This window comes from Prionailurus viverrinus, chromosome A2 (genome assembly GCF_022837055.1).
Source record: "Prionailurus viverrinus isolate Anna chromosome A2, UM_Priviv_1.0, whole genome shotgun sequence".
Lineage (NCBI taxonomy): Eukaryota > Metazoa > Chordata > Mammalia > Carnivora > Felidae > Prionailurus > Prionailurus viverrinus.
The window spans coordinates 134,669,646-134,697,484 of record NC_062562.1 but is presented as its reverse complement, the minus strand read 5'-3'; the positions used below and the strand labels follow the sequence as shown (position 1 = coordinate 134,697,484).

General features: G+C 37.8%; 1 long non-coding RNA gene across 1 annotated transcript in view; it reads left to right on the top strand.

Annotated features, from left to right (window-relative positions):
• The first annotated feature begins 3,368 nt into the window (after positions 1–3,368).
• LOC125160911 (uncharacterized) overlaps positions 3,369–27,839 on the top strand; it is a 43,304-nt gene continuing 18,833 nt past the window's right edge. The window contains exon 1 of the long non-coding RNA XR_007150411.1: positions 3,369–3,423. This is a non-coding gene — a long non-coding RNA (uncharacterized LOC125160911). The remainder of the gene's footprint in view (positions 3,424–27,839) is intronic.

Sequence of the window (27,839 nt, the reverse complement as noted above, 5' to 3'; positions counted from 1 at the left end):
TCGGTGTCTCTGTCTCTCTCTGCCCCTCCCAGCTCACACTCTGCCTCTCTCTCTCTCTCTCAAAAATAAATAATAAACACTAAAAAAAGAGAAAGGATCAACCAAGCCTTTATTGCCTCCCCAAACCCCTCCAAAACGAACAAACAAAAAACCTGATAAAATTCACAACCCCCAGGAAAATCTCTAGGTAAAAAAAGCAAAAACAACTTTAGTAATTTAAAAAATGTAAAAAGGGACATACTTACAAAATATAGGGTGATAAAATGATAAAATAGTAAAAACATCTTCATGATAAGAAAACTTGAAAATGTAAAGGACAAATTTCTATACGAATATAACTCACCAAAGTAAATGGTGAAAGTGTATATGAGAACAGATACAAATGGATATGTGAAAAGTTTTTTATAGCCTTTATCAGGATTAGACCTGTAGTTTAAAATTGTTCCACAAAGAAAACTTTAGCCTAGACATTTTGACTAATAAGCTCTTCCAAATATACAATGAATTGATTTAGTAAGTTTATACCTTTTCCAAGAGTATTACAAAAATAGTTTATTTCCTAATTCATTTTAAAAGACTGACTTAATCTTTATAGCAAAGCTCAATAAAGATGAGAAAGAAAATTATAAGCTGAATTTCACATAAACATATATGCAAAACTCCTAAAGAAAATATTAGGCATTGAACTCAAGTGTAACCAAACAGCAGAAGGAAGGGAGGAAGGGAGAAAGGGAAGAAGGGTAGAAAGAGAGAGAGAGAAAAAAAAGAGACAGAGATGGGGAAAGACAAAGTTGAGTTTGTCCAAGCAACGGATGGTTGCTTTAATATTTAAAAAAATTAATTTTTGTAATATATCACATTAAAAGTTAAAAAGAAGGAAGCCATATGTTAACCTCAAGCCATATAAAATAAGTATTTGATAAGTACTTTCACAAGAGAAATCTGTTGCAACCTGGACATAAAAGGGAATTTCCTTGCCCTGATAAAGAATTCCTGGTAGGTTACCTACAGCAAACATCACACTTAATGTTAAACACTATATTTTAATGTTCCAATATTCCAGAATGACCTTTCAGATCAATGGCAAAAGGAGGAGTTTTCAAAAATGATTCTGTGACAATTGGTTTATTCACTTGGAAAGAGTAAAATTTGACCATTACCTCACTGATATATGCAAATAAATTTCAAGCAAATTAAATAATAAAGTATAGGTGACAAATCTATAAATATTATGGCAATAGGGCAAAATAACTGATGATCTTGGGATATGGAAGCAAGATGTAAAAAGCATGAACCATGAAAGAAAAAATGATATCGAACTACATTAAAATTCTAGTTATTTTCATCAGACTATACAATGAAGAGAGTAAAAAGATAAGCTACAAACAAGGAGAATATATTTCCAATCTATATGACTGAGAAATGATTAGTATCCAGAATATTCATAAAATTCTTATAAATTAGTATGAATAAAATAAACAGTTCAATAGAAAAGGGAGAAGTAGACTTGAACATTCATTTCACAGAGAAAGAGCCCCAATAACTAAATAAGCAAAAGCTCTTAGTGAAAACTTTATATAACACTGTACTTAATGTTCCAATGTTGCAAAATTATGTTTGATGTTCAGAAAATGATAATGGTGTCCATGATCACCATTTATTCAACAAATACTACAGATAGGAATATTTGAGAGAGCCAAGAATTAAGCAGTCTTTCACAAATCTAATAAAGAGATAAAACCCAAATACAAAAAATGAAAATGTTTTGAGGGATATAACACCAGATGTGGATTCTAAGCGGAAAAAAAAAAAAGGAAGGAGAGGTAGTTTTTAGGAAATATTAATTATAGTAAACCAAGCTCAATTAGAAAGTCAGACCTGAACAATAGGTTTTTAGACAATATTTTATATAATGATTTCTTTTAAAATTATTTTCCCCTATATGTTGATTCTCTCAAACTTGGTTTTGTATTATTTTTCAGTTGGCTGGAAACAGACTTCCATTTCCATCTGAGGAAGAATTATATATTCTTAGTTTCTATGTTTTTAGACATTTTTAGAACTTGCTCCATTTTTTTTTTCTGCTTATGTAGTGTAGATGCTGATCTCTATGAATTGCTTTTGTTTTCTTCCTAAATGTCTACAGAATTTTTTTCTGTATCTTTTAGGGTTACACTTTTCCTTAGCATCCCAGTATTATCTTTGAAATTTTTTCATGTTTTTTATATTTTTTCAAAATTTTTAACGTACAGAAAAGTTGCAAGAGTATTACAATAAACAACCTTATATCTTTCATCTAGGTTAATCAATTGACATATTGGCACATTTGTGGGCACATTCTCTCTCTATTGTTTATTTTTTGCCTAACCATTTGAAAGTTACAGACATCATGACTTTTCACTCCTAAATATGTCTATATGTGTCTCGAAGAATAAGGAATCTTACATCCCCAAAACCCAATTATCAAATAAAATTTAACATTGATACATTATTATCCAGTATTTAGTTCAAATGGTAATTTTACAAAAATGTCCTTTGTAACTTTTTTCCCAATCCAATATCCAATCCAGCCATGCATTTAACTGCCATGTTTGATAAATGTTTCCCTGGTTCCCAGAGTCTGTTGGTTTGTTTGTATCTAAGATTCCTATTATATAAATATTGAATCATCTAGATCTGTTTTCTGTGACTCTAGTATTTTTATTAGCTATCTCCCTCCCTTCGTCCATTCTTTCCTTTCCTTTTCTGTTTCTCTTTCTTTCCTTCTCTTTTCTTTCTTTCTCTTTCAATCTTTCTTTCCATCTTTTTTTCTCTTCCTTCCTTTTCTATTTTTTACTTTAGGTGCCCCCTGGAGACAAAATGGAGGGTGGGAGTGGTTTTCTTCAGAAAAGACAAAGTATTTCATGGGCTCCTGCAGGCCTACAAGCCTAAGTGCCTGGTAACTGCCACTGTTCCAGGTGATTTCTCGGTTCAGGCCCCGGATATTAGTCTTCCAGGAATGCATGATTCAGCCTTCATGGACACAGTGATTGCATCCTGTCTGTGGAGGAGCATGGCATCCCCAGCCTTTTTTGCTGCGCTCTCGTCAACGTGTCAACGTCAGGCCACAAAATCTCCCCAGTCCGAGAACTTAATTGTACAATGTCATTCTTTTACGTGGCCACGATCAACTTCTTGTTTCCAGGTAACTTGAGCTTCACAACACACTGCTGCCTCCAAGCTTTCCCACCTGGTCCCAGCAGACAGCAGCCACAGGGACAAGCAGCGGAGCTCCTTGCCTCAAGCCGCAGGCCGCAAGCGAAGCCCGCGTGGAGCGAGGCCCCGGGTGGAGCCAGGCCCCGCCCTCCCCCATCCCAGCATGCTTTGGGCACAGGTTCCGCAGCAGCTGAAGAATCCCAGTAGTGGCTGCACGCGAAGCGCTTGGTGAGGCCCTCCTGATACTTACTATCTTCGTGTTTACATCTTTACCCGTCTGAAATTGCTGTCTTGGGTTTGTTGTTGTTGTTGTTGTTGTTGTTTTATCGCGTTAATTTGATTTTCTCCTGTATCTAACATGAGGCTCAATCCGTCCATTGTACTTTTTAACTGAACAGATTGTGGTCTTGTGTTTTAAAATCTCTATTTTGTCTTCACAAAACTTGGGTTCTTTCTTTTTTGTAATAAGTGCTATAGTTTTATAGATGCAATACCCTGTTGAGCATTAAGAATACTAATCTTATAGTTTTTAAGAATAGATATATTATATATATCTTTTGTCCCCCCCCCCCCCCCCCCCCCGTAGAGAAAAATTACTTTGCGTCTCCAAAGCCGTGCTCCCCTTTCTGCCTGCATTTCCTCCACATATATTGAGCACTATTTCGGTTTTGTCACTTGGTGCAATACAAAACTCCTCTGTGCCGGCCTTTTGCTTACAAGGACCACGTAGGAAGAAAACTAATTAGGCTGAGCTTACCCTTATACAGTATGCAGAGACTACAGGATGGTGTCGCACAGTTTTCCTTAATAATTTGATACATACACACATGTAGGTCTGTGTATAATATGTCATTTTTGTGAAATATTTGGCGTGAGGGTGAAGAGTTACATATCTAGATTCTTCCTGACATTTTACCTGAAAGACTTTCTTGAGAAATCACTGTGTATCTCTACATTGCCTTAGAGTACTTCATATTATGTGGCTTGATAATTCCATTTCTAGACTTTTCTCCTAAGAAATTATTAGAGGCATATCCAGATTTCAATATAAATGTTCTTATTGTAGTTACATTTGTAATTGTAAAAGTAGTAAGAAATCTGTCAATAAGTGAAGAGTTAATTTTAAAATACATGTATGTGTATGTAGACATCATAAATCCTATATTCAAGTTTTTTTTTAACATTGGAATACTCATGTGTATGTTAAATGAAAATAGTAGGATGTAAGAATATGTATAAATTATAATCCCACTTTGGTTTTATATATTTATGTGTGTGTGGGGGGGAGGAAAACTTGGAAGGAAATATATCAGAATGTTAACAGGGTTATTTTAAATGTCTTCCTTCCGTTTCCCTGTATTCAAAATTATCTACAAAGCCAGGCATTACTTTTATAATAAAAAAGAAATAATAAGTATTATTTTAAATTAAATCTCATTATCTAAAATTGAATTCTTCATCTTCCTTCCCAAATGCTCTTCACTCACTGACATTTCTATCACTACAAATGGAATCATTTTTTTCTGGTTTCCCAGACTTAAACTCTAGATAGTGTTTTCTTCTCCTCCAGTATATTTGACCTACAGGGCAACACTTCAAGTACTATAACAAAAGGCATATGTACTCTTCATGCTAGAGTTGGGACTAGGGTTAAGATGATGGCTCCAAACAGTAGTATAGTCTATTAAAATGCTCTGTTTGCCCGGGTCTGTATCTCATGCTTACCCTGGAATGATGGTATAGCTTAACTTGAGCTATGTCCATGGAGGATGGGAGAGAGCTGGAACCTCAAAGGAAATTTGTTGTGCTGTCAGCAGAAGGGGAATGTATACCAAAAAAGTTAAAAAATAAAAAAAAAGCCCACTATGAGGCTTCTACTTATGGTTTGGTGAGATGCATGCCACAGGCTGTCAAAAGTATATTCTTTGTTTGGTCCTACTCATTTAGATCTGACACCTGGCTTACAGTTGATTTAGACTCTGTGTTTTCTTCAGGCAGGGATTAAGCCATTCATATTTTTATTCCCAGTACATGGATAGTGCCTGGCTATGATACTGATTTGCTTTCATTTGTTAATCATGTCCTCTTTCATGTGATATTTACTTTATTGTCTTCTTAAGCAGTTATTTAAACATTGTACGTTCTGAAGCCTCTACATTTGTTTCCTCATCTTACAGAATTAAGATGCTCAGAATTCAAATGCTAATGCTCCTTAGTTTTCATGCTTTATAATCCAAATATATTTACTATACTAACAGAAAAGAGGTTATAAATAAGTTTAAGATCTTCCATTCAAAATCTATCCCTTCTGTATCAATGAATTTACATTTAGCAGCAAGTAATAGAAAACCCAATGGAAATACATTTTCCTTAAGAACTTAATAAGCTTTCAGTCCATTTTTTTCTTGTCAATTCCATGTGCTAATAACTGCATCCAAAATTTTGTCTTAAAAGTGTTTCTCAGAATTTAATGTGCTTATGAATCACTTATTAAAATGCAAGATTCTGATTAAGTTGAACTAGGTGCAACATGAGATTCTGTAATTCTAGTAAACTCGGATGATGCCAACATTGCGGTGATAGCAAAGGGGCTATAAAGTCACTCTTTAGACAATATTGTTGTTTAGATTTGGTGTTTTGCTCAACCTCATGATTCTCAGGACTGATGGCCTTTACATGAGAGCTTAAAAAATATACTTGGGTGGAAAAAACCACCTGTAATCCTACATTTATCCCAGCTTCATTCACTCTCTTATCTTTTAGAAAACAACTCAATAATAGGCTCCAATTTTATTAATTATATGTTCTAATTATCTTCCCTTTCCCTGCCTCTTCAAGGTTCTCACACTTCTAGATTAGAAAGGTGCCTTTGCCCTACCTCTTTCATTTAGTCACTCGCGTATTTTTGAATCCGTTATCTTGCAAACAGGAAGCCCACCGGCAGAGCAGTTCCAAGGATGGTTAACTCAGTGGCTCAACAATATAATCTAGAAACCACATTCTTTCTATCTTTCCTTCGTGCCACCATCAGTTTGTTAGCTTCTGTTCTTAAGCTACTATCCTTCATTTTCCTGAGATGTTTGCTTTAGATTCACATGTCACATGCACACAACAATATTTGGGCAAAATAGGCCTGTTCTTTTTACACATAACTTTTTAGGAGAAGGGCTCATTTCCAGCAGTCCCTAAACATAATTCTCTTCAGTCTCATTAATTAAAATTTCATTACTTACTCTGGCAAGGAAAACAAAATTCCATGACAGGCTTAGAATATTCTAGTTTTAACACTTTATTTGTTATATTAATCACTGGTGACTGGTATTGGATGGCCTCTCTTGTTTTGATGCACAGGGACACCATTTTCCAGAGCAAGAAAAATGGAAGGAAATGGATGGATATTGTATTGTAGTCCTATTCAAAGTGAAAAGAAAACATGCTAGTATATCCATCTCGTTGTCCACTGTATGTGTGAAAAGAGATGACTTGAGAAGCAGATCTACACTGATAGTGTTGGTAGTGCCTAACAACTTACTTGGCTTATCAGGGACTGGAAAATTTTTCAATGAAATACTGAACAATTAAAAAAAAGCATATGAGGGACAGGTATGTGGGATGACAATTCTGAAAAGGTAGGGAGTAGGACAATATTTTGTGTAATGCTCGGTGTTGCAGAACAGGCTGTCAGTAATTTGTTAGGAAAGGTGACCTGATGAGGGAGTGTAGGGCAAGCTGAGGGCAAAATACAGGCTGGCACTGCCCCCCCTTCGCCCCCACATGGAACTATGTGTGATATTGCTCAGACATTCCTGGTTACCCAAGAATGAAGGAAAGGGGTTTAAGTGATTGCCATGGAATGTGGGAAACTAAGGCAAATGAATAATTAAATTCCCTTACTGCCTATAGCCCATTGACAAGTCTTTGAAACCTGCAGAGTGACCTGCCTTTAAGAGCTCAGCTGCTTAGATGATGACACTTCGCTGGGGGCAAAAGAGAATCTTAGCTTAACATTATCCCAAACTCGAGGATCCTATAAGTCTACTTCCTTTATCTCAACTGCCCCAAGGTATATGCTGGCAATCATACTCCACCCTTATGGCCCCCCATATACATCTGAAGGGTATCATGACTGAGGTTTTATTAAATGGTAATAAGTGGCATTTCCGTAGCAAAAGCTAACCCCTCAGAGTCCTGGAAACCTTGCTTCCAATACTCCTTAGCGACTTACTCTATCCCTGACCCCCTCCCAACCTGAGGGTATATAATGAGTTACCCATCACTACCCCAGTGCAGTTCTTTCTGCCCACAGGTCCCGTTTCCATGCTGTAATAAAACCACCTTTTTGCACCAGAGACGTCTTCAAGAATTCTTTCTTGGTTGTTGGCTCTGGACCACCCTACCATCACTCCAAAACTTCATCACAACCTACTCCATAGATAATATTTATCTTACTTCAGACACTCCGTGCTTGCTCAGTGTATCATGTATAAAATGACTATATCATCAGGGATAGGGGCTCTGCATGGGTTTTCTGCTAAGGCTGATTTGGGTCTTGCTACTGCTGAGTGTCCAACTTATTCTGGATAGCAACTTGCTTTCAGTGCGTGCAATGCTTCCACTAGTAGCCCCATTTATGAATTTGTAGAATGACTGTATCAACTGTAATTTTCTTCCACATGTTTTGTCTCACTAGGGCCACATTTCCTGACATTGGTCCCACAATTCCAGAATTCACCAGTGTTTACCACATGTCTCATTTAGAAGCAGCTTTCTTGACCAGTTAAATGACCTGCTAAAACCTCAGTTATAGTGCAAACAATGAGAAAACACCTTGTGAGAGGAGGGTGAATATTCTTACAGGATGAGATGTATGCCTTAAACCAGAAGCCAATGCTAGTTTAGGCCCAGTAGGTGGAATGTATGGGTCTGAGAGTTAAGGCATAGAATTGGAAATGACCCTTCTTACAATTACTTTTTTTTTTCACTGAGCATTCTTTTTATTTATTTTTTATTTTTTAAATTTAAATCCAAGTTAGTTAACATATAGTGTAATAATAATTTCAGGAGTAGGATTTAGTGATTCATCACTTACATATAACACCCAGTGCTCATCCCAACAAGTGCCCTCCTTAATGCTGCTCACCATCTTAGCCCTTCCTCCCACCCAACACCCCACCAGCAACCCTGAGTTTGTTTTTTATATTTAAGAGTCTCTTACGGTTTGTCTCCCTCTCTGTTTTTATATTATTTTTGCTTGCCTTCCCTTATGTTCATCTGTTTGTCTTAAATTCCACATATGGGTGAAACCATATGATATTTGTCTTTCTCTGATTGACTTATTTTGCTTAGCATAATACACTAGTTCCATTCATGTTGTTGCAAATGGCAAGATATCATTATTTTTGATGACCTAGTAATATTCCAGTGTGTGTGTGTGTGTGTGTGTGTGTGTGTGTGTGTGTGCACGTGCGTGCTATTTCTTTTTTTTTTTTTTTTTTTTTTTTTTTTTTGGGGGTTTTTTAAAATTTTTTTTAACGTTTATTTATTTATTTTTTTTTTTTTTTTTTTTTTTTTTTTTTTTTTTATGAAATTTATTGACAAATTGGTTTCCATACAACACCCAGTGCTCATCCCAAAAGGTGCCCTCCTCAATACCCATCACCCACCCTCTCCTCCCTCCCACCCCCCATCAACCCTCATTTTGTTCTCAGTTTTTAAGTCTCTTATGCTTTGGCTCTCTCCCATTCTAACCTCTTTTTTTTTTTTTTTCCTTCCCCTCCCCCATGGGTTCCTGTGAAGTTTCTCAGGATCCACATAAGAGTGAAACCATATGGTATCTGTCTTTCTCTGTATGGCTTATTTCACTTAGCATCACACTCTCCAGATCCATCCACGTTGCTACGAAAGGCCATATTTCATTTTTTCTCATTGCCACGTAATATTCCATTGTGTATATAAACCACAATTTCTTTATCCATTCATCAGTTGATGGACATTTAGGCTCTTTCCATAATTTGGCTATTGTTGAGAGTGCTGCTATGAACATTGGGGTACACGTGGCCCTATGCATCAGTGCTCCTGTATCCCTTGGATAAATTCCTAGCAGTGCTATTGCTGGGTCATAGGGTAGGTCTATTTTTAATTTTCTGAGGAACCTCCACACTGCTTTCCAGAGCGGCTGCACCAATTTGCATTCCCACCAACAGTGCAAGAGGGTTCCCGTTTCTCCACATCCTCTCCAGCATCTATAGTCTCCGGATTTGTTCATTTTGGCCACTCTGACTGGCGTGAGGTGATACCTGAGTGTGGTTTTGATTTGTATTTCCCTGATAAGGAGCGACGCTGAACATCTTTTCATGTGCCTGTTGGCCATCCGGATGTCTTCTTTAGAGAAGTGTCTATTCATGTTTTCTGCCCATTTCTTCACTGGGTTATTTGTTTTTCGGGTGTGGAGTTTGGTGAGCTCTTTATAGATTTTGGATACTAGCCCTTTGTCCGATATGTCATTTGCGAATATCTTTTCCCATTCCGTTGGTTGCCTTTTAGTTTTGTTGGTTGTTTCCTTGGCTGTGCAGAAGCTTTTTATCTTCATAAGGTCCCAGTAATTCACTTTTGCTTTTAATTCCCTTGCCTTTGGGGATGTGTCCAGTAAGAGATTGCTACGGCTGAGGTCAGAGAGGTCTTTTCCTGCTTTCTCCTCTAAGGTTTTGATGGTTTCCTGTCTCACATTTAGGTCCTTTATCCATTTTGAGTTTATTTTTGTGAATGGTGTGAGAAAGTGGTCTAGTTTCAACCTTCTGCATGTTGCTGTCCAGTTCTCCCAGCACCATTTGTTAAAGAGGCTGTCTTTTTTCCATTGGATGTTCTTTCCTGCTTTGTCAAAGATGAGTTGGCCATACGTTTGTGGGTCTAGTTCTGGGGTTTCTATTCTATTCCATTGGTCTATGTGTCTGTTTTGGTGCCAATACCATGCTGTCTTGATGATGACAGCTTTGTAGTAGAGGCTAAAGTCTGGGATTGTGATGCCTCCTGCTTTGGTCTTCTTCTTCAAAATTCCTTTGGCTATTCGGGGCCTTTTGTGGTTCCATATGAATTTTAGGATTGCTTGTTCTAGTTTCGAGAAGAATGCTGGTGCAATTTTGATTGGGATTGCATTGAATGTGTAGATAGCTTTGGGTAGGATTGACATTTTGACAATATTTATTTTTCCAATCCATGAGCAGGGAATGTCTTTCCATTTCTTTAAATCTTCTTCAATTTCCTTCATAAGCTTTCTATAATTTTCAGCATACAGATCCTTTACATCTTTGGTTAGATTTATTCCTAGGTATTTTATGCTTCTTGGTGCAATTGTGAATGGGATCAGTTTCTTTATTTGTCTTTCTGTTGCTTCATTGTTAGTGTATAAGAATGCAACTGATTTCTGTACATTGATTTTGTATCCTGCAACTTTGCTGAATTCCTGTATCAGTTCTAGCAGACTTTTGGTGGAGTCTATCGGATTTTCCATGTATAATATCATGTCATCTGCAAAAAGCGAAAGCTTGACTTCATCTTTGCCAATTTGGATGCCTTTGATTTCCTTTTGTTGTCTGATTGCTGATGCTAGAACTTCCAGCACTATGTTAAACAGCAGCGGTGAGAGTGGGCATCCTTGTCGTGTTCCTGATCTCAGGGAAAAAGCTCTCAGTTTTTCCCCGTTGAGGATGATGTTAGCTGTGGGCTTTTCATAAATGGCTTTTATGATCTTTAAGTATGTTCCTTCTATCCCGACTTTCTCAAGGGTTTTTATTAAGAAAGGGTGCTGGATTTTGTCGAAGGCCTTTTCTGCATCGATTGACAGGATCATATGGTTCTTCTCTTTTTTTTTGTTAATGTGATGTATCACGTTGATTGATTTGCGAATGTTGAACCAGCCCTGCATCCCAGGAATGAATCCCACTTGATCATGGTGAATAATTCTTTTTATATGCCGTTGAATTCGATTTGCTAGTACCTTATTGAGAATTTTTGCATCCATATTCATCAGGGATATTGGCCTGTAGTTCTCTTTTTTTACTGGGTCTCTGTCTGGTTTAGGAATCAAAGTAATACTGGCTTCATAGAATGAGTCTGGAAGTTTTCCTTCCCTTTCTATTTCTTGGAATAGCTTGAGAAGGATAGGTATTATCTCTGCTTTAAACGTCTGGTAGAACTCCCCTGGGAAGCCATCTGGTCCTGGACTCTTATTTGTTGGGAGATTTTTGATAACCGATTCAATTTCTTCGCTGGTTATGGGTCTGTTCAAGCTTTCTATTTCCTCCTGATTGAGTTTTGGAAGAGTGTGGTTGTTCAGGAATTTGTCCATTTCTTCCAGGTTGTCCAGTTTGTTGGCATATAATTTTTCATAGTATTCCCTGATAATTGTTTGTATCTCTGAGGGATTGGTTGTAATAATTCCATTTTCATTCATGATTTTATCTATTTGGGTCATCTCCCTTTTCTTTTTGAGAAGCCTGGCTAGAGGTTTGTCAATTTTGTTTATTTTTTCAAAAAACCAACTCTTGGTTTCGTTGATCTGCTCTACAGTTTTTTTAGTTTCTATATTGTTTATTTCTGCTCTGATCTTTATTATTTCTCTTCTTCTTCTGGGCTTAGGCTGCCTTTGCTGTTCTGCTTCTAGTTCCTTTAGGTGTGCTGTTAGATTTTGTATTTGGGATTTTTCTTGTTTCTTGAGATAGGCCTGGATTGCAATGTATTTTCCTCTCAGGACTGCCTTTGCTGCGTCCCAAAGCGTTTGGATTGTTGTATTTTCATTTTCATTTGTTTCCATATATTTTTTAATTTCTTCTCTAATTGCCTGGTTGACCCACTCATTCGTTAGTAGGGTGTTCTTTAACCTCCATGCTTTTGGAGGTTTTCCAGACTTTTTTCTGTGGTTGATTTCAAGCTTCATAGCATTGTGGTCTGAAAGTAAGCATGGTATAATTTCAATTCTTGTAAACTTATGAAGGGCTGTTTTGTGACCCAGTATATGATCTATCTTGGAGAATGTTCCATGTGCACTCGAGAAGAAAGTATATTCTGTTGCTTTGGGATGCAGAGTTCTAAATATATCTGTCAAGTCCATCTCATCCAATGTCTCATTCAGGGCCCTTGTTTCTTTATTGACCGTGTGTCTAGATGATCTATCCATTTCTGTAAGTGGTGTATTAAAGTCCCCTGCAATTACCACATTCTTATCAATAAGGTTGCTTATGTTTATGAGTAATTGTTTTATATATTTGGGGGCTCCGGTATTCGGTGCATAGACATTTATAATTGTTAGCTCTTCCTGATGGATAGACCCTGTAACTATTATATAATGTCCTTCTTCATCTCTTGTTACAGCCTTTAATTTAAAGTCTAGTTTGTCTGATATAAGTATGGCTACTCCAGCTTTCTTTTGGCTTCCAGTCGCATGATAAATAGTTCTCCATCCCCTCACTCTCAATCTAAAGGTGTCCTCAGGTCTAAAATGAGTCTCTTGTAGACAGCAAATAGATGGGTCTTGTTTTTTTATCCATTCTGATACCCTATGTCTTTTGGTTGGCGCATTTAATCCATTTACATTCAGTGTGATTATAGAAAGATACGGGTTTAGAGTCATTGTGATGTCTGTATGTTTTATGCTTGTAGTGATGTCTCTGGGACTTTGTCTCACAGGGTCCCCCTTAGGATCTCTTGTAGGGCTGGTTTAGTGGTGACAAATTCCTTCAGTTTTTGTTTGTTTGGGAAGACCTTTATCTCTCCTTCTATTCTAAATGACAGACTTGCTGGATAAAGGATTCTCGGCTGCATATTTTTTCTGTCTAGCACCCTGAAAATCTCGTGCCAATTCTTTCTGGCCTGCCAAGTTTCAAAAGAGAGATCAGTCACGAGTCTTATAGGTCTCCCTTTATATGTGAGGGCACGTTTACCCCTTGCTGCTTTCAGAATTTTCTCTTTATCCTTGTATTTTGCCAGTTTCACTATGATATGTCGTGCAGAAGATCGATTCAAGTTACGTCTGAAGGGAGTTCTCTGTGCCTCTTGGATTTCAATGCCTTTTTCCTTCCCCAGTTCAGGGAAGTTCTCAGCTATTATTTCTTCAAGTACCCCTTCAGCACCTTTCCCTCTCTCTTCCTCCTCCGGGATACCAATTATGCGTATATTATTTCTTTTTAGTGTATCACTTAATTCTCTAATTTTCCCCTCATACTCCTGGATTTTTTTATCTCTCTTTTTCTCAGCTTCCTCTTTTTCCATAACTTTATCTTCTAGTTCACCTATTCTCTCCTCTGCCTCTTCAAGCCGAGCTGTGGTGGTTTCCATTTTGTTATGCATTTCGTTTAAAGCGTTTTTCAGCTCCTCGTGACTGTTCCTTAGTCCCTTGATCTCTGTAGCAAGAGATTCTCTGCTGTCCTGTATACTGTTTTCAAGCCCAGCGATTAATTTTATGACTATTATTCTAAATTCACCTTCTGTTATATTATTTAAATCCTTTTTGATCAGCTCATTAGCTGTTGTTATTTCCTGGAGATTCTTCTGAGGGGAGTTCTTCCGCTTGGTCATTTTGGATAGTCCCTGGAGTGGTGCGGACCTGCAGGGCACTTCCCCTGTGCTGTAGTGTGTAACTGGAGTTGGTGGGCGGGGCCGCAGTCAGACCTGATGTCTGTCCCCAGCCCACTGCTGGGGCCACGGTCAGACTGGTGTGTGCCTTCTCTTCCCCTCTCCTAGGGGCGGGATTCACTGTGGGGTGGTGTGGCTCGTCTGGGCTACTTGCACCCTGCCAGGCTTGTGATGCTGGGGATCTGGCGTATTAGCTGGGGTGGGTAGGCAAGGTGCTCGGGGGTAGGAGGGGCAGGCTTAGATCGCTTCTCCTTAGGTGATCCACTTCAGGAGGGGCCCTGTGGCAGCGGGAGGGAGTCAGATCCGCTGCCGGAGGTTTGGCTCCGCCGAAGTGCAGAGTTGGGTGTTTGCGCGGAGCGAGCAAGTTCCCCGGCAGGAACAGGTTCTCTTTGGGATTTCGGCTGGGGGATGGGCGGGGGAAATGGCGCTGGCGAGCGCCTTTGTTCCCCACCAAACTGAGCTCTGTTGTCAGGGGGCTCAGCAGCTCTCCCTCCCTTTGTCCTCCAGCCTTCCCGCTTTCCGAGCAGAGCTGTTAACTTATGACCTCCCAGACGCTAAGTCGCGCTTGTTGTGGGAACACAGTCCGTCAGGCCCCTCCGCTTTTGCAAGCCAGACTCGGTGGCTGTGCTTGGCCGGCGAGCCGCCCCTCCGCCCCGGCTCCCTCCCGCCAGTCCGTGGAGCGCGCACCGCCTCGCCGCCCTTCCTACCCTCTTCCGTGGGCCTCTCGTCTGCGTTTGGCTCCGGCGACTCCGTTCTGCTAATCCTCTGGCGGTTTTCTGGGTTATTTAGGCAGATGTAGATGGAATCTAAGTGATCAGCAGGACGTGCGGTGAGCCCAGCGTCCTCCTAAGCCGCCATCTTGCCGCCCGGCGTGCGTGCTATTTCTTCTTTATCCATTCATCAGTCAGAGGATATTTGGACTCTTTCCATACTTTGGCCACTGTCAATAGTGGTGCTGTAAACATGGAGGTGCATGTGCTCCTTTGAATCAGCACTCCTGTATCCTTTAGGTAAGTATATAGTAGTGCAATTGATGGGTCATAGGGTAGTTCTAAAATCTCTGTACTGTTTTCCAGAGTGGCTACATCAGTTTTCATTCCCACCAGCAGTGCAAAAGGGTTCCTCTATCCACATCCTTGCCAACACCTGTTGTTTTCTGAGTTGTTAATTTTAGCCATTCTGACAGGTGTGAGGTGGTATCTCATTGTGGTTTTGATTTGTATTTCCCTGATTATGAGTGATGTTGAGCATCTTTTCATATGTCTGTTGGCCATCTGGATGTCTTCTTTGGAAAAGTGTCTATTCATCTTTTGCTCATTTCTTCACTAGATTATTTGTTTTTTTGGGTATTGAATTTGATAAGTTTTTTATAAATTTTGGATACTAGCCCTTTATCTGATGTGTCATTTGTAAACATCTTCTCCCATTCTGTTGGTTGCCTTTTAGTTCCCTTCGCTGTGTGGAAGCTTTTTATCTTGATGAGGTCCCAGTAGTTCATCTTTGCTTGTTTCCCTTGCCTCTGGAGATATGTGAAGTAAGAAGATGCTGTGGCTGAAGTCAAGGAAGTTATTGCCTGCTTTCTCCTCTAGGATTTTGATGGCTTCCTGTCTTATGTTTTGGTCTTTCATCCATTTTGAGTTTATTTTTGTGTATGATGTAAGAAAGTGGTCCGGGTTCATTCTTCTGCATGTTGCTGTCCAGTTTTCTCAACACCATTTCCTGAAGAGACTGTCTTTATTCCATTGGATATTCTTTCCTGCTTTGTCAAAGATTAGTTGGCCATATGTTTGTGGGTCCATTTCTGGGTTCTCTGTTCTCTTCCATTGATTTGTGTGTATGTTTTTGTGCCAGTAGCATACTGTCTTGATGATTACAGTTTTGTAATACTGCTTGATGTCCGGAATTGTGATGCCCCAGCTTTGGTTTTCTTTTTCAGGATTGCTTTGGCTACTTGCAGTCTTTTCTGGTTCCATACAAATTTTAGGATCATTTGTTCTAGCTCTGTGAAGAATGCTGGTGTTATTTTGAAAGGGTTTGCATTGAATATTTAGATTGCTTTGGGTAGTGTTGACATTTTAACAATATTCTTCCAATCTATGAGCATGGAATGTTTTTCCATTTTTTTGTGTCTTCTTCAATTTTTTTCATAAGCTTTCTATAGTTTTCAGTGTATAGATTTTTCACCTTTTTGGTTAGGTTTATTACTAACCTTCCATTTATAATGGTATTGATTCCTTGATTTCTCTTTCTGCTTCCTCATTATTGGTGTATAGAAATGCAACTTATGCAATTACTCTTAATTATGCCCTAGAAGAATTTTTGCTTTCTGTCTCCAAGAGTATAGTTCATAAATTTGAAAGTATAGTGCCTAGGAGAGAGATGCTTTACCAGAAAACATCAACATATTTCCAGTAAATTGAAAGCTGAGACTATTCTCTGGACGCTTTGAGTTTCTCATGATGCTAAACCATCAGGTAGAGAAAGTGAAGGTCACTATTCTACCCTGAATGATTTATCACAATTAGCGTTACAGAATAGAAGAAAAGGGACTGTGTTTAAAACTCAGCTGGATCATGGATACCACTTGATACTTCCTTATCTAACAGTCCTTGGGAAATTGTGGTAACCCAAGGAAGACATAACCACCAGTAGCTTATAATTTATGGGAATGAAGGTATTCATTACCCTACCAGATCCAAACCTTGTCTAGTTAAAAGGGGCTGGCAGAAGGAAAGGAGAGCACAGAATTATAGCAAATTAGCTATGATTATCAGTATAGACCTTGTGACCTACTACAGAAATGAAGAGTGTAGCAGCTACAATTTATTTTATAAGGTGATTTTTTCCCCTCCAATTTCCATTGCTGCATTATCTGAACAGTATCAGTTGCACCTAACATTTAAGATTTTCAATTAACAGTTGGCCAATTAACAATCTCAAGATACCCTTAGATTCCTGTTGGGATCCTGATTGATTTATCTACTTTAGAGACTCTCATCTCTTCCCACAAGTTTATTTTTTCCTGTATGCAGGGAACTCTCTGGCTTTAACTCTGCCATGAGCTCTAAACATTGATATCTCATTGTCTATTGGTTATCCTCAGGGTGGGTTATTGTTTTTCTTCCCCAACCTCCATAGTTGTTGGCATTCTCACTTAACCAATCAACTAAGCCTGGTAAACATCCAGTTTACTATTAAACTATTAAATAAAAAAAAAACTATTTTTTCCTCTTCTCCATTTAATGTCCAAGGCAATTACCCTGTTGATTCTATATTCTGAGTATTTCTTCATTCTTTCCTATTCTAAGGCTACAGCCTAGTTTACACTCATATTTTATCTTGTTTATATTACCAAAAATAAAACACACATAAAATTAGGGCCTTTGCCCCCACATGGAATCACATTTGAAGAAACAGTAGTCCAAAGGAAAACTATATTCAAAAGAAATTCTAATCTCTAATGTAATCTGTCTCTGAGAAAATATCCAAAAGGAGGAAGTGCATTGCTAATAAATGGCAATTGCACCTTAAACCTCCCCGCTCATTATTGCCTCTTTTTTTCACTCTCCATGTGGATGACAGCTGCTTCTCCAAAACACTAAATCCCTGTGCAAAACTCAGTCTAGTATATCTTTCACTCCTGTTCATGATTTCTGTTTTTTCCAATATAAGCCTCTAGTTTCTTTTATTGAAAAAGTCCTCCCATTTAACCTGATTGTCCTCCAGAAGGCCTTAGTGCTGTGCAGGAAGACTCAGACTCTTCCTTCGAAGTTGGAGAAAAAGAAGAAATCAGGGGAGGGCAGCAGAGCAAAGAAGGTATTAGTTTGTTAAAACTCCTACATTTTCCTCTAGAGAACTAATGAAGGGCCACACACCTATTCCTACTATTTGGAGGCTCCTATCATTCTCCAACCATCAGCATGGTGTCATTCCTGACATAAATCCTGCCTACTCCTTTCAATTGGGTAAAATGGAATTACTGTCGTTATCTTTGGGGTTTACTGCCTAAATCTATCTGCTTTTATTTTCCCCTTAGTACACTGGTCAGTAAACAGGCCAGTGCTTTGATTTAATAGGTCTCTGGTAGGGATAAGATGATGGTTGTTTATTGAGTTACTATTTTTTTTTTTTTGTAAAGGTCCAGTGAGCCATGTAATGTGCCTCTGCCACAACTAATATAAATGTGGGGCGTCTCTGTGGGCCTTCTGATATGTGGTAAGGGCCAGAGTCAGATCTATGGTGATTGCCATCTTTCCTCTGGTCTGTCCTACCACACTAAAAGAAAATTGCTAGACTTATTCTCAAACTGGGTGTAGTTTGGTTTGGGAGGTTGTTTCTAGCAGAAAATGGAAAAATCTGATGCAGTGGACTGAATATTTGTTGAAATTTGTGTGTTTAATTCATAAGTTGAAATCTTAACCTCCAGTGACTGTATTAGGAGGTGAAGCCTTTGGGAGGTAATTAAGTCATGAGGGTGGAGCCCTCATGAATGTGATGAGTGCCTTTATGAAAGGACTCCAGAAAGCTCCATGTCTGTCCTTCTTTCATGTAAGAATACAAGAAGTCAGCACCCTGCAGTTTGGAAGAAGTTTCCCACTAGAACTTGACCATGCTGGTGGCACCCTGATCTTGGGCTTCCAGCCTCTAGAACTATGAGAAATAAATTTTTGTTGTTTATGAGCACACTCAATTGATGATACTTTGTTATAGTAGCCTGAAAGGACTAAGACATTTGATTATATCTACTACTATGCCTACCACAAACTCCCCTGCTAAGAGGCTTATTTTAAGAGGCTGAAGCATACCTGAAGCACTTCATGGTTTCCATTTCCATTCTTGAGGGCAGCTGTGGTTTTCTTTTCCCAACTTAATGCTAAGCAAACTTCACCAGTAGTGAGAAGAGTAGAGTTTGCTTAAATTTAATATGAAAGACAAGACTGTTCAATTTTTTACTATAGATTCTCACAGAAGGACTTGCTCCAAACTATTCTGCTTTCCTGGTGTGTGGTCTTTCAAAACTCATTTTTTAAAGAAAGTTAAACATTTTTCTTGTTGATTGGTACATCATTAGGAATTTAACACAGGAGTTTCACGCATTCTCTGCCATGATTTATAATTACCACAGGACAATCTGCCACCATAATGGAGATCCTGGTGGCCTTGGGTTCATGAATACTCTCCATTGCTGGGTCCTTTCAGTGCTTGCTTCAAGTGCCAATATTCGTCTGCCTTTGATGACTGCCATTTCTAGGGAATTTTAGCAGTATGTTCTAATCACGAAGTACACTGTTTTTTTCTCTGATCCTTGGCATGGTGATCCCTGTGAATTCCTGACCCCATGTTTATGTTAACAATTAATCTATTCCAGTTCTGCAGCCTGCCTGACCCCCATAGTGGATAGAAAGCCTCGAGGGGATCATGTTTCTGCCCTTCTTCTAAGGATAACTCTAATCTTTGATATATTTTTTGATACATTTGATGTGGGTTAAAAAAATTATCTGGGACAGTGACTATAATGGGGAAAGAGGATTAAGAGAACTATTTTAAGATTGGTGAAAATTAAGCCATATTATGCTAATAAGAATGCTTAATTATAACAGTGAGAAGCTAAGGTTCCAGGAGTGAAAGGGGAATATTATAGGAGTAAAGTATAAGAGAAGATGAGAGCAGATAAGGGGAATATTATAGGAGTAAAGTATAAGAGAAGATGAGAGCAGATGGCATCCAGGGCACATATGAATGGAAGAATTTCTCTTTCAATGGAGTTAAACCCCCCTTAAAATTTTTTTTCTTTTAATGTTTATTTATTTTTGAAAGAGAGAGAGAGAGCGAGCACAAGTTGGGGGAGAGGCAGAGAGAGAGGGAGACACAGAATCCAAAGCTGGCTCCAGGCTCTGAGCTTTCAGCACAGAACCCTATGCAGGGCTCGAACTCACGGGCTATGAAATCATGACCTGAGCTGAAGTTGGAAGCTTAACCAGCTGAGCCACCCAGGGGCCCCATAGTTAAACCCCTTTAATAGAGATAATGGCAGTCAAGGAGCCTATATTCAGTGTTATTACTCCTGCTGTTCACTCAGCCCTCTTCAGTCATTCCCATCACAATATTAAATTAGATTTATCAAAGTCACCAATTTTCTTCATCTTGCAAAATGAATTGATACATTAAAAAAAATTTTATTGACCTCTCATCAGTGTATTAACTATTTGACTACTCCTTTACTCTTAGTACATTTTCTGTGTGGGGTGGCCTTCCCTCGATTTTCTTCTCTTGTTTCTCTTTCTACACCAGACTTTTAAATGTTAGAATTGCACAGGGCTCTGTTCATCATCTTTTCCTTTCACTTTATTTACTCTTGGCTTGAAGTAACATCTCTGTGCTGATGATGTTCAAATTTATTTCTCTCTCCCAGACCTTTCCCTTTAGTTGTGGTGATTTCCTCATATAAATAAATGTCTAGTAGGAGTATCACTTTTTCATGACCAATACAAAACTCTTGATTTCCTATTTCACACCTCCCTCCCCCACCAAACACATGTTCCTCCCCTGAACCACTGGCAGCTTGTACTGCCCAAATGGTCTCCTAAGAATTTGCTCTGTCTTTACACCTTTACCCTCAACCCCACTCACTCCCACCAAAAGCTTATCCACATAACAGCCAGTTATCTTTCTAAAACAATAGCTGTCATTTCTCACCTAAAACCCTTTAATGATTCACATTATAGCCAAAAGGAAATCCATACTCTTTGCTATGACCTCTAAGATTGTACTGTCTGGCTTTTGCCTATATCTTTGACCTCATTTCCTTGTTTTCTCTTTTAGTCAGTACATTCTGGCCACAGAGGCCTTCCTTGCATTCCTCAGATGCTCACTATCCTAGAGTTTTTGTATCTCAGCCTCATGTCCTGCTCCTGTGCCAGATGATTTGCTGTTGTCTCCTCATTATTCAACACTCAGTTCAGAAAGTATTTCTTCAGAGAAGTCTTCTCCAACTACCTTTAGCTAGAGGAGACTTTATCTTTTTCTGTTTGATTTACTTAACAATACTTGAAACTGTTTTATATTTTTACAAAACGTGTTACATCTGTCAGTGCTATTAAAATGCAGTCTCCTTGAGAGTAGTATCTCTTTTTGTATCTCCTAAGTACCTCAGTATTTATTGATTGATGTAAATTCCCAGGGACATTTTTTTATACTTCTTTTAATGAAAGCAAACACTTCTGTCTGGGTCTCAGCCTGAAACCCCTATTTCTGAGCTGTGCATTCTCCCACAAATCGCATTTCCAACTTCAACGCCGTCTCCACCATTATCCTGTGTTTTTCTGGTAAAATTTTAAAGATAATCAGGGTTACTGTTTTCATTTATTTACACCATTTAAATATTTATTTTTCATCTCTTCTACTCTCAATATTCTTTACTTGAATGACAGCTACTCAGCCCTAAATTTCTGACTTCCCAATATCTCAATTTCTAACTTAATTTTTTTCAAACTATAACCCAGTGGTTTTTAACTACTTTGTGTCTTCCCTGTGTCCTATAGAACTACCTAATAGTTTTACCCCTTTCCAAATTAAATCCTCTTTGTTGTGTTCATCACATCCACTATGGCAGATTTGTTTCATTATTATTATTAAGGTAATCAAAGGCTTAGGAACCAAGGAGGAACTGGACAGGGAAGACCCAGAGGCATTGGAAAGAAAGGCCCTTGCAGTAACATAACTCTCCATTTTTTATTCCCTGAAACTACCCCCTATGTAGATGGCAGAGTGGTCTCTGTAAAATGTGAATTATACTTTGCAGTTTCCTGCTTAGTCAGGTCCGAGGTCTCCTACTCTGGACTATTTGTACAGTGAAGTTAGAGCCTATCCTATAGGTATCTCTTTATCACCTCTGTTTACTGACTGACCAGTATAGTTCCTATCTCATGACAGGCATTAATAAATGTTCGTTGAATGGACAAATGAATGGCAACCTTTTACAGTGTTCTTTTACATACGACAGTATGCCCAAACATATTTGTTTCTGTTTACCAATTGATCCTCATGTTGTAGTGCTGAATCACTTGAAGTTCCAGAAACACTATTTCCTGCCCTCATTTTGTTTTTCAAATTGTCCTCTGTGAACAAAGTGGGTCTCTAGCCCAACTTCATTCCATTTTCTACCTTCCAACAATTTATTCTTTAAAATTTTCGCAAGGATGAGGTTTGTAACTTCCCTGTTTATTTCTTCTCTCCCATGCGTTGTGGTTGAGAACTAATCAGTACTCAGTAGATGCTTGTTGAATTAAATGGAATTGAATAATTGTGCTTTCAAATACAAAGATTTTTCACATACAGTATGAGCTTCACCCAATAGTGTTTCTTCTTTGGCAGAGTAAATATTACTATTTCCATTTTGTGGATAAGTTGGTTGAGGCTCAGAGAAGTTTTAGTGGTCCCCTGAACACAATATGATTTATGACAGAGGTGGCACCAAAATTCAGGTCTTCTGATAGGACTGCCAGTTCATTGTAGTGACCTTTAATTATATTTTCTTGGTTTCATAGGATCCAATTGAATTCAGCTGCCTTCTAGAGTCCTGGTGGCAGAAAATGTCAATTATGTTTTTGTTTTTTCTTCTTTTGTTATTTTGTCTTCTTCCAAACTGGGAACTTTCTTTCTTTTGTTTGTTCTGGCAACAAACTTTCTTTTGGAAATGGACTTCCAAAAGGTCCATTTCTCTATAGATTCTGAGGATGGATGAAGAAGAGATTCCCCCTTTGAGATTCAGAAATTCCTCTGGAGATATGAGGGAGAACGGGAGTTGTTTTGTTATAAGGATTTTTTTTTTAAATAATAAAAATGCAGTATTACATTTGCAATTTTATCCCACTTCACAGTATTAAGCACAATTTCTAAAAAACTTAAAACATGCCATTTTTATTAATGGTCCATTTAAAACCACCAAACATTTTGATGTCAATTACTAAAACAAGGTTTAACGCTGTCAAAAAGCATTAGTGCTAAAAACAGTCATCCTCTCTGTATTTTCATCTGTAAAGCATTACAGTTTATAAAACAATTTTAACTCTGAATACGTAAGGCCTTATATGAAGGTTTCCATATGTTAAGAATTTTATTTGTGTGTTTGATTTTAAATTGCTTTGAAAAACAGACAGTTGAGGTTTATAGAAAGGAATCTTTCTTTTAGGAAATAAATGTCTCAAAAGTGCAGGGCACCAGCAGTAAAAACATTCTGACCACAAATCAGAAACACATTTGGAAGTGTTTGTTGAGTACACCTTCTGAAACTAGTATTTTGTTTCTATTTGCTGGAAAATTGAAAAATCTGTTGTATCTTGGCATGGCTTAGCCAAACCTCTGGCCCAGCCCCAGATTCCTTGTGCAGTAGATGGCATTTTTGTATATACAGTGAAGCTGCCTAGCGCTCTGTTTTCATCACATATATTTTAAATATAAAATGTACCTACTAACAGTACCATTATTCAGTTAGAATTATCCTTCACATCATACTAGCTTGCATACTCTTTCTTTTTCCTTAAAAATTGTATATAAGACAAAAAAGAGAGAGAGAGGAGATGACAATTAATCAGTGTTTCAGCTGCTGAGTGGCATCTGGCCAAAAGCCACTAGGCTGACAACTAGAGTTTGGAGTGTGTTTTCGCAAGGCTAATTTAAGGTGAACTTAGATGAATTCAAGATTTATAAGCCCAAAAATGTCCTGACTAAGAGCAAAGTTCAAGTAAAGTAATTCGCTGCTCACCATGCAGATGGGGTTGAGCCCACACTGCCCTATGATTTAGTCTGTAGTCAAGGAGAATTTTAAAAACAGGCAGAAGGGTTGACTTTCTGTGTTTCACTTCAAAGGTCTTCTAATAACTGAGAGGATTATACTGTTTTAACCAGCTAAGAAGGTTAGGTGGTTTTGAACGAGTGCTTTTATAGCTATCGATAATTCTTAAGTTTAAATTGTAAGGATCACCTCTAGTGTACATCTCTAACACATTAACGACTCTGAGAAGCTCACACTCCTACCTTATGACTTCATAAAATCTTCAGAATAAATAGCAGAAATTTTTAAAGGATTGTAAATACCCCAGAGTTGTGGGATTAGGGTCGAGAAACAATCTGGAAAATCATTTAATTAAACATACTTAGCCCATTTGAAAAACATTTTTAACCATCCTAAATATCAAAGCATGTTAATACAGAATAATTGTCACCAAAATAGGAAACAAGATTCAGTGTTATTTTGCACTATACTAGCATGTTTTATGCCAGTGTTACCAAATTAGGAGGAAGTTTAAATGCTTGCTCACTAGGGAAAACAAAAACTACAAAAAACAAACAAAAAACCTTTCTCTCTATAAAATGCTAAGGATTATTTAATTGAAAGGAAAAAGAACACATAGAAAGTAGCTGTCATTTTTAACAAGGGAAAAATGTTAATCTTATTGTGAAGGAATGTTTTTATGAAAGGAGTTTCATTTTCTTAATCCTATTTATTGTTATTAGTATGAGAGTTAAAGTATTCTTCAGTGCAGTTACTCTAATAGATACTTAGAAGGTAAACACTCAAATGGTTAAAGTGCAGCATAGGTTGGTTAAAAACAGATAAAATTGTCACATAAAAAACACTGTGTTCCTGTTTAATGAATTTCCTTTTTAAAGGGACTGAGAAAGAGACACCTATAAATGGTGCAGGGGGTTGCAAATTACCTTGTTTAAATATAATAAAATGACATTTCTAAAGTAGTAAGGTACATCTGGTAAACAGTAGTTGATGTTTACCAGTGGCTCTGAGTGGGATTTTAAGTAACATTGGCCTTTATAGCTATAAGAAGAAACAAGTTGATTAAATAGATGTGCTTCGTTCATTTTTGAATATTATTCATAAGCTATACTAGGATATTTTTTCCTGGCAGTAGCAGAGACAAATATGGATTTTTGCACTTCGGCTGAAAAAATAATTGTGCAGGGCCTTGTAAACTGTCAGGCACCAAGCCAGGGCTTACTCATTCCCTCCACACTCTTAACTTAAACAGTCTCGATTTTCCCCCTAAACATACCTTTTATTTTCTACAAACGTGCATATGTCGTGGGCGGAAGCTTGGCAAGTTCTTTGTCTGCTTCTTTTAAGGTCTATTTTCCACCTGCATTGGAATGGGGGCAGCAAGACATAAAACAGTCTAGCCAGGCTGTGGGGACATGCCCTCCCTGGGAGAGAAGTCTGATCTATGTTTTCTTCTGTAAAATGAAAGAGGCTCTTATGACAGAGAATCACATCTTTTACCGTGGAACTTATTTCCTAACAAATGCAACACCAAGTTTGAAAACAGGATTTGTGCTGATCCTTGTTTCATTGGCTTGGTTGCTGAGAGCACCTAGATGCTTTATTATGTTACCTGCTGGTTGCATCTTTACATACATTTGTTGTTATGATTAAACTCATTTGATTCATTTTCAAATTCTCTAGCTTTATTCACACCAGAAGTCTTCCATTGACTTGTCCATGTGCTCTGAGCATTCCTTACCCCAGAAGCTAGAATGGATTGGGGGTCCTCAGTAGAGGATGCCCAGTTGTTGCAACTCATTGCACGAGCATGGGAGATTATAGTACCCATGAGCTGCACTTGCAAATGTTGCCCATCAGAGGAGAGGATTAATGTGGGCTTTCCTTTCATAGTTCATATGTGTTCTAAAGGCTGGATTTTTTTTTTTTTTTTTTAACTAGGATGTATTGAATTCCTGTTAGAAAACACCAGGTGTTTTATTAACTCATGCCTGACCAGTTTAAAATGGACATTCTTTACTAGCAAGAAGTACAATGAAGTTGATTCTACGGATCATAACCTTTTCACTCCTTTCCAATCAGGCAGGGATTGGAATCTCAGTGACTCCAATCTCAGTGACTAAAGGCTGTACCTTTAGTATCACCTCTGGCCAATCAGAAATATCTTTTAAGATTGGACTCTCCATGGATGTAGTAATCTTAAGTTTTGATAATCTTAGTTAAAATCTTAAATTTTGATTTTAGTCAAAAATAGGAAGAAGTACATTTTCTCCACTTGACTTTTACAGAATTAGTGATATTCCATTTCTTTGACACATTTCATCATTTTGTTATGGAATGCCATTTTTTTCTGTTCTTTAAAATTGGTGGGCATTGACTTTAAAATGTGTATATTTATTGTTGATAAGATTTTCAGTTAATATGGTAACATTAAAATATGTTTTCCCCTGAAGATAGGGCAACTGTCCTGTGTTTGCAGTAATTTGATGTTGACATTTCTTCTCTGTGTACTTTCTTCACTCCATGCAGCAATTGTAGAACAATTTGTTCTACAATTTTGACTACAGTGGTAGTTATTATAAAAACGATCATGGAAGAGAAGTGTAGTGCTTTTCTTCCCAGACATCCTTCTATCTACAAAGAAAGTCCTGAATCATAAACTGTTAACTTAGGCTTTCTCTAAGAATGATATTTTTAGATGGCCTTGGGGATCCAAAAGATTTCATTAATGTTTTTAATCATCTTATTTTTATTTTCATTTTCATTTTCATTTTGAGAGAGAGAGTGTAAGCAAGGGAGGGGCAGAAAGAGAGGGAGAGAGAGAATCTTAAGCAGGCTCCACATCCAGCACTGAGCCTGACACAGGGCTCTATCTCATGACCTACCTTGAGATCATGACCTGATCTGAAATCAAGAGTTGGACACTTAACCTACTGAGCCACCCAGGCACCTGGCTAATTTCTTTTCTGAAGCTGGTGTCAGAAGCAGGGAGAATAAAGATTCTGAGTCTGTTGCTTATAATTATTTAGAGTATAAACTTTGCTTTCACTGAACTTACAATCTCCAACAGGTCTGCTTATATTCTGTAGAACTAGAGGGAGTTTTAGAGCCCAGTCAGAAATATTGCATATTCCAGCTTATCTTTTTGGTAGATACATTCTTGGGGTACCATTTGGAGACATGAGGACTGCTTGATAAGTTCATTTTATAGATATGACTGTAAGAGGCACATAAAGCCTGACACTTTTTCTTAACTCCACCATTATGCAGTAGTCTGTTGAAAGAAATGGAAGTGGGTTTAAAAAAAGAAAAGATCTTGTTATCTGTTGAAGGGTCTTTTAATTCCTCTTGCTACTAAGCACTTTCTTTTACTGATGAGAAATGATAAGGGAAGTTTACAAGGAGGTCTTAGGAAGTTTACTGTCCTCATCTGAAATTAGTCAGTGTTTTAAGTAATGTAGACATTCATCTAAAATCTTTACAGGGTTTATCACATCTTGTATAGCATTTCTTCCACTTTCAGATATCATTTGACCTTGTTTGCAGTTTTTCTAGCCCGAGGTAAGTTTGAGAACACAATGGAGGTTAGATGCTGCTCAGACTGGTAGACTTGCAAAGCTTCCCATCTCTAAAACAATCCATACAAATTTAAAACAGAAATGAAGCCTATTGCTGCATGAAGCTAAAAGTCTATTCAGAATCCCTAGGTGGCATGGAAAGCATTTAGACTCATTTCATTCACATGTCAGGTAAAGACTTTCATTTAGCAGTGAGATGAATGCTGAATAATGGGTCTTTTGAATAATGTAATTAAGAATTCATTAAGGAGGACTTAAAAAAAAAAAAAAAAAAGAATGCACTGTGTGTACTCCCTACACTGAACTCCCAAAATGTATCACAGAGTTGATGATTAAAAAAAATCAGCTGAGAACCAATTAGAAAAATACTGTTATTTCATTTATAAAATACTGACATTAAAATTCAATGAGGAACAAATATATGTTTGAATTTATTAGAAATTATATGAAATCAGGATTAAAGATCATTTGTATTATTTTAAAATGTGCTCATAATATAACAAAAGATTTAACCAACATTCTGTTTCCCTGAAAAGATCTCTTAGTGTTCACCATGTGAACCTTACAATATTGAAGAAATTCACTTTGTTCTTGGATAACTGATCAAATGAGAAATGGCAAACTTCCTTTTTTATTCTTTGCTTTAT